This window comes from Cavia porcellus, unplaced genomic scaffold (assembly GCF_034190915.1).
Source record: "Cavia porcellus strain 051 isolate PalLab524CR breed Dunkin Hartley unplaced genomic scaffold, mCavPor4.1 scaffold_8, whole genome shotgun sequence".
NCBI lineage: Eukaryota > Metazoa > Chordata > Mammalia > Rodentia > Caviidae > Cavia > Cavia porcellus.
Window position 1 is genome coordinate 76786425 of NW_026947491.1, and position 8135 is coordinate 76794559.

The 8135-nt window shown below is 39.5% G+C and overlaps 1 pseudogene; it reads right to left on the minus strand.

Annotated features, from left to right (window-relative positions):
* Positions 1 to 3710: 3710 nt before the first annotated feature.
* On the minus strand, positions 3711 to 7663 carry LOC100730845 (crooked neck-like protein 1; annotated as a pseudogene).
* Positions 7664 to 8135: the final 472 nt, after the last annotated feature.

Here is an 8135-nt window from a genome sequence, read left to right on the forward strand (position 1 = left end):
GGAAGTAATAATACAAAGGTTAGGAGATGACACGAGAATCTATAACTTAAGAATAAAAAATGTGAGTGAAGAAGCAGGGATAAACACAAATGAAATACAAAGGCTTTTTCAGAAATAATTAAGAAAACTTCCTAAGCATAGGAAATGGAAATGATATTCAGATATACATGGCATACAGAACTCCAGCCAGCTATAACCAAAATAGATCTATACCCAGACATATAATAATCAAGATCCCAGAAATTCAACAGAAGATCAGAATATTAAAAGCTGTCAGAGAAAAGAAAAAGATCACCTATAAAGGAAAACCCATCAGAATCATAACAGACTTCTTGACACAAACCATCAAATCAAGAAGAGCTTGGAGTGAAGTATTCCAAGCACTGAAAGAAAATAATCTCCAACCCAGACTGATGTACCCTGAAAAACTATCTCAAAATTAATGGGGAAACAAGATGCTTCCATGACAAAAAGGAACTGGGGAAGTTCATGACCACCAATTCAACCTTACAAAAAATACTGAAAGATATTCAAGAGAGAGAAACAAGACCATGGCTTCAGGAACAGTGGCAGAGAGGGCTCACTGAATGGGGCAGACAGCATAATAAAAGGGAAAACTAAACAATGACCGAAAAATAGCAGGCAGAGATGAGGCAGAGAAGATATGCTATAATCACTAACATGGATGGCCTCAATACACTGATAGAAAGAAACACAGGCAGAGTGGGTCAGGAGATAGGGTTCATCAAATTGCTCTACATAGGAAATATAATTAACCTGAAAGAGGTTTTTATGGACTGAAAGTCAAAGATGAGAATATAATGCTTTATGTGACAGGGAACCAGAAAAAAGTGGGAGTAGCTCACCCTTCAGCTGCAAGTTGGTTGGAAAGACATAACACTTTTATAAAATGGGGAGCTACTCAACTATAAAGAAGAAAAACCTTGGGCTTTTGTGGGTAAATGGATACAACTTGAGATCAAGCTCAGGGGTAAAATGGTAAATAGCTGGTTGCTCCCCTAATCTAAAAACTAAAGGAGTTTTTGCGATACAAAAATGTACAATGAAAGTGAAAGGGGAGAAATTATCTAAAAGCAGAAGCCCAGAAGACATTGTTAATCTTGTATCAAGATTTGAAACCCATATTGTTTTCATCACTCTATTTAGTTTGGTTATATTCTCTTCCAGTTTGTCTACTTGTACTAGTTTTGATAGTGTGGGCAGCTATTCCAAAGATAGCAAGAGACACTACGGTAACTATTTTTAATTTCCGATTAACTTAATCTGAAGTCTTGTATTGCTTTCACTGTCTGGCTTTGACTGAGTGTATTTTTAATCTGTTTTGTTTGATCTCTGTCTTGTCTTGGCTGATTTTATTTAAATCTGTTAAGTTTGATAATACCAAGTCTGAGAGCATAGGCAACTACTGTGAAGACAATAAGATTCATTATGATACCCATTCTGGTTTGACTGTTACCTTCTTTGGAAGTCCTATAATGTCTCCGATGTTTTGTTTTTATTGATTTTGTTCTGTACTGGTATCTTCAATTTTATTGTGCCTGATAATTTGGGCAATTCTATTGAAGATAACAAGAGACAACATGATAACCACTGTAGATCATCTTGTATTTTGGTTTTAAGTCATATACTATGTCCATCCTTTTGTTTTGACTGACTCCATTTTGTTTTTTCTCATTTGGTTTTATTCTCTTCAAAATAAAAAATTTAAAAAACAATTTTTAAAAAATATAATCTGAATTCTTTAGTATACCAGTGTTCCTTTCTCATGATGTGGAGAATTTATTAGCCTCACATGTAACAAACACAAATTACAATTGTTCTGGAATGGACTGTCATGACCTAGCTGCATATACTGAAGTCTGCTATAGCTGGTCTTGGGATGTACCCAAGGACTTATGTATTGAAGATGTGGTCTCCAGCTGGCTGTGTTAGTGGGATGTGACTGGAACCAAATGTTAAAAGGCAGCACTTAATCAGAATAAGCCGGTTACTGGGGAAGCAGTAATGTGTATTTTGTCTTGCGCCCATTTTTCTTCAAGCTTCCATGAAATGAGAAGTTTGTTACCCAAAGGCTCCCTAGCATAAAGTTTTCTTTACCTCAAACTCAGAAACACTGGGTCCACCAGGCAGTGAATTGAGACTTTTGAAACTGTGAGCCAAAACAAGCATTTGCTTTAAACTGATTTCTCCCATGTATTTTGTCACATTGATAGAAATGTAACACAAACTTATACTCAATATGATTGTAATTGTAGTTTGTACCTTTGGGGCAATCATTAAGATGAAATAAGATTTTTATGGGTGTGTCCTTAATTTTATAAAACGTCTGTTCTTTTGAGAAGGGAGACACCACAGTTCTCGTTCTCATCACTCAGATGCAAATGAAAAGTCATGTGAAAACACAGTTAGAAAGCAATCATCTGTTTATAAATCACAAAGAGAGTCCTCACTAGGAAACATGTGTTTTGCATACTGTGTTCATTGACTTTTAGCCTTCAGAATGATTCTATTGTTTAGGCACTCTGTGATATTTTATTTTATTTTAAAATAAATAAAAAAAAACTAAACAAAATAGAATAAAGCAAATCAGAACAGAACTATGCAAGTGATATAGGACTTCAAAACAGACAACAGGAAATTAACAGTGGCTACCATGATGTCTGTCATTTTCTTCAAAATAACTGTCCATACTATCATACAAAGTAAAATCAAACAAAACAAAAATGAACAAAACCAATCAAACAAAAAAAGGAAAGTATTATAGGACTTTAAAACAGGTTAATAGGAAATGAACAACAATGGCTTCCATAGTGTCTCTTGTTTCCCTCAAAATAGTTGTCCATACTATCACACATAATAAAATCAAATAAAAATAATAAAACCAAACAAACCAAAGAACGAAAGCATTATATCACTTCAAAACAAGACAATAGCAATAAACAAAAAGCAGCTTGAAGCTGAAAAGATAGGATTTCAAGTAAGCTGTGCACATTTTTTAAAAAAATTTTTTTCTTTCTCAGTCCTTTAGATAAGCATGCTTTTCATAGATAAGGAGAGAAGTTATGAAATTTCTTGATATCATTTCTTATGTATAAACACAAAACAGTCCTGCTTACAGTCATAAACATTTATGAAAGAAGTTGATAGGATAAAGCTTTAAAAAGAGACTAAATTGTTATACCTGGCCCCTGGCATGGATTTTAATATAGTAATAAAGCTGATTTAAGCAATGAATTTGAGTAACAAGTGTGGAGGTTAGCATACATAACTGTGGTTGTTACGGGTCAGGCCCTGAACTCCTCCTCTAACAAGCACAGTTGGGTACCTGCCAGGAAGCAGCATGAGGAGTTCATCCTGGAGACCAAGTGGCACACATCTTCCCCGCTGGAGCCAGGAAGCAATGCTCAATGTGAGGACCATAGCTCCTCCAGGAAAATCTGACGGCTCAAACAGCAACTTGTAGGAGAACCCACAATGCCTCAGCACCTCAACACCATAGCTTCTCCTTCTCGATGTCTCTACGCTAATAACTTTCCTCAGGTGGGACATCTATGCTCAGCTCTATGCTGATGTAATGAAGCTGGCATTAACTGACCACCAGTTCTTAATCCATAACAATAACTATGTATTTTTTTCCCGCAAACTATTACTTTATGAAAGTCAAAAAGCATTCAACAACATGAAAGAGTTCAGGATTTGCTTTCATACACATCCTTATCTGGATCCTGCTCAGTAGCCTCCTTTTTTCTGCTGTTGTTTCTTCCAGAGCTTGATGATGGCCAGCAATTTAAGCTTGGGCTGGTGGGCAGTATGCTTGGAAAAGATGTACTCACGCTATTCTTCTCAGCCTGCACTGGGTCTGCTTGGACCTTTCTTCTCCTGACTTTCTCCAGCATGAGTTTGTTCACTTTCTCCTAGTCTGACAGAGTTCCAAATTCATCTTCAAAACTTTGCCATGATCCCTGCAGCAAGAGCCTCTCCCTTCTTTCTTTACAGTTTCCCATGATTTTGTTAGCTTCTTCATAATTTTGTATGGGTTCAGTAGCACTTCCTCCTTTCTCCAAAGACAATTCAAACAGAGCAAAGCTGACCCATACCTGGACATGCCGTAAGCATCCAAGCAGCTGTTGGTAAAGATTTTACATCCCTTCAGCTTTTTTTGGTCAATCTCAAAATCCATGTATAATTTCCAAAGCACCTCTGATTTGTCTAGGTGGGATTGGCTGATGGCCTGTGCTTGGTCAAAAACCCCAGAGACTGTTCTCAGTTTGCAAACTTAATCCAGTAGGTACAATTTTCAGGTCCAAATTCCAGGAACTTTTCATAAAGCTTTAGGTATCAAAGCTGCAACTCTAGCCAGGTATTCAGCTCAGCAGCACAGGGCCCTACCTGGCAAGCGTGTGGCCTTGAGTTCGATCCCTGATCCCTGGTACACACATACACACACACACACACACACACACACACACACACACACATACCCACACACACACAAGAAAGCTTGTGCTTTGGACATCTATCTGCCCACGGCCATTCCTAAAGCACTTCTGGCAAAGGGTACATTTTGCTGTCTTATTTCAAACTCTGCGTATGGAACTTTTGTGTAGACCTAATTCCAAAGGGCCTTGTCCTTTCAGGATGCTTCAGTCTTGGTTCCAGGTAGAGCACACAGCTGATCCTCAGGGCACTTCTCCAAAATGGGCAACATAGGTGATGATACAACCTTCCATTAAACTCAAGTTACAGAACCACATGCTGTCCTATGGATTAGCCTTCATTTCTTACCCATCCTGGGGCCTCCTCTTGAGCACCACACATCTCAAGCCCCCTGCTGTTGTGAATTTCTTCTGGAAGGTGGTTCTTGGGCCTAGTGTTTTGGGATTCTAGCCAGGGTGAACTTGCAGATGATTCAAACTCTCTTGAATTCTCCCAGATTTTCTTCAAATTCAGCAAAGGTGACATAAAGGTGTTCATCCATGTGTTCATCACCAAAGAATTCTACTGCGCTCTTGTAAACTTTTGGGCATGCGCAAAGGAAGCCCAAGTCTCTTCAAAGTGTGCGTACTTGGTCCTGGTCTTCCAGTCAGGGTGCACTGGGACAAAGAGCTCAAAGTGGTGTGGCTGGCTGCCCCTGCTGGAACCTCTGCTCCAGCACACTGCAGGAGCACCAGGCCTGTTCCTGGGCTCCCACCCCATCCAGCCTGGAACATCCTCTGGGAGCCGGTGCGTACTTGCTCCTGGACAGCCTGATTCGTGGCAGAGATGTTAAAGTTCTGTCCCAGGTGTTTCCGGTACGAGTGACATCATAGCTCTTCATTTCCATTTCTGCATACTTAAGCCACAGTGTGATATTCTGAGTCTACATGTAAAGCATGCTCATCTATGGATAGAGCCCTGTGAGGGCTCTTCAGTCTTTTTCTGGGTGCACTTTTCTCAGTTACAAATTACTGTTGTTTTTACTTATGCTATCTTCAAAAGGCTACCTTTTCCTTAGCTGGTAATCAATTCTTCCTGATTTGTGATCTTCTACTGAAGTGGAGGTGGAAGAAGCTCAAATTCACTTTCTTTGTTTATCTTAAGATTTGCACTTCAGCTAGGGTTTTGTTTTTGACCTTGGCCACCATGGGAACTCACTGTTTCTAGGCCACTGTGGAGGCCTCCCTATCTGCAGAGTTCACATTGGTGGATAGTAGCCCAGCCAGATGCCAGAAACCTATCCAAGCTCTGTAATTTTAAAAATGGTCACAAAGGTGAACAGAGACTTTTCAGGATTGAAGGAGTTCCCAAAGTATGTTCCCAGTTCTTTGTTGCTCCTCTCTCCAAAAGGTAAAGCTTGATTACTCTCTTCCTAAGTGCAGACAAGATTAGTGATACACTTCTAATGAACACATGTGAGTGATACTTAGGGACTTGTTCTAAAGAAGTATGCAATAATGGCAGAAGTGATAGTGCATCGTTTTCAATGTTAGGTTAGGAAAAGCCAGGCTTCTGTCTTGTTCTGCATTAGTCATCTTGTAAATAAATGCCTAGAAGGGCACATGATAAGAAACTGAAGCTTTAGGACGACAGACACCTCTATTAACTTAAAATAATTAGTGTAGTCAGCTTTGTGTCACTGGGACAAAATGTCTGAGAAAATTGACTTAATAAATAAAAAGTTTATTTTGTTTCTAGTTTCTGAAGTTTCATTCCACTGATGCCTGGCCTTGTTGCTTCAGACCTGTGTTCACAGTGAGGCTTCATGGTAGGGAAGACTGTACATCCTATAGAACCAAAAAAACCAAAACGGTAGTTAGCAGGGTGCAAGTGTCTCCTTCAAAGGCATGCTCTGAGTGACTTAACTTCCTTCCACTAGATTTCATCTTATAAAGCCAACATTATCTCCCAATACTGTCATGGGCCAGCAGTGATGTCTTAGAGAAGCATTTGCATTCAAATTACAGCATTCATTCCTTGGTTCATAAGGATTACATCTATCTCAAACACACACACACACACACACACACACACACACACACACACACATACACACACACACACACACACACACACACACACACGCAATGCATCTAGATGGTCCTTCTTTAAGAATGCCTCAAATCTTAACTGTTCCAGAATTACTCAAAAGTTGAAATCTTGAGTCTCTGAGAGTCAAGGTGATACTTATCTGTGAATTCTGATAAAGAAAATTTAGTTACATACTTCTAAGACACAATATCAGAAATGGAAGTATTTCTATTTCTGAAAGGAGGAATAAAGTCATAGAAAAAAATATTGGACCAAAGCAAGACCCAATCTTAGCAGGAAAAACAGTGCAATCCACAGTGGAAATTCACAGTGGAAAGTTTGAAGTTCCAAATAGCTTAGCCAGCCCTGTCTCTGTGGCCCTACTGACTACAGTGTACAGGAAGATCTCCTGACTAACTCTGGTTGTTGCATGAAGCATTACCCAGCAGGCATCCACATCTCTGGCATCTCTAATTTCCCCAGGTCTCCATTACAGTTTAGGCAACACTTAAACCTTCACACATCACCACATCAGCAGGTGCTTGTAGGTATTCTGGCCCTGTTATGCACTGTCTGCTCTAGTAGACTTTCTTCTGAAATCTTGGTGGAAGCTTCCAAGATGCCAAAATTTTTTCATTTTGCACACCTGCAAAACCAGCATTGCATGAAAAGGCCATGTTTGGCTTAATAGCATGGATTACATATTCCAGGCCCTACAGAGATTTCAGGGCTAGCCTATATCTTACCTGAAATCTCACAAGACATTTTGTGGTTTAAAAATACCCCAAATTGTCTATTTAATCTGGATTCTTACAAGTTGAAACATATTCCAAGCTATCCAACTTGGAGACTGTTAAAGTAACTACAGGTTAGGTGCACCTCACTATATTAGTCAGCCTTCCCATTGCCAAGATGAAATATCAGGTGCCCACAATTTAAGTGAGGAAATGTAGTTCCTTATTTAGCTCATGGCTTTATAGGTTTCAGTCTGTGCTTTTCTAGTTTCAAGGCAGTACCATCTTGGTGGAGAGTAGGATGGAGTTAAAACCACTCACTCCATGATGCCCGAGATGTAGAACTGGAGAAAATTCCAGGGAGGAAAGGGATAGGAAAGAGGTACAGTGCCAAAGGTCATGGCCCCTAAGCCAGCTCCAAACAGGGCCCCACCTCATCACAGCACGTCCCACTAGGAGTGGCAATGGCTACATCCTTTGAGGAGTACACTGCTTCCACCATCTCAATACCGCTTCAGGACTCTCCTAAACCTGTCAGTTACGCTTCAGATTAAATGACAAACTCGCACTATGTGACTGGAGCCATTGGGATTTTGAAATTGTTAAGATTTGAAATATTTGTGTTTATCTTACTGATTGTGCATCCCTACTCTAAAAATCCTAAATCTCAATGTTTTTGAGCATTATATGGGCATTCAAAAAATTTGTAGACTTCAGGTATTCAAAGTTCATATTTTTAGACAAGGATGTTCAACCTATGTTAACAGCAGACTCATAAAACAGCAGGGCAGGGAGGTTAGCTCAGCGGCAATAAGCGCCTGCTGGGCAAGCACAGATTGTGAATTTGATCCCTGTTAGCAAACAAAACAAAAC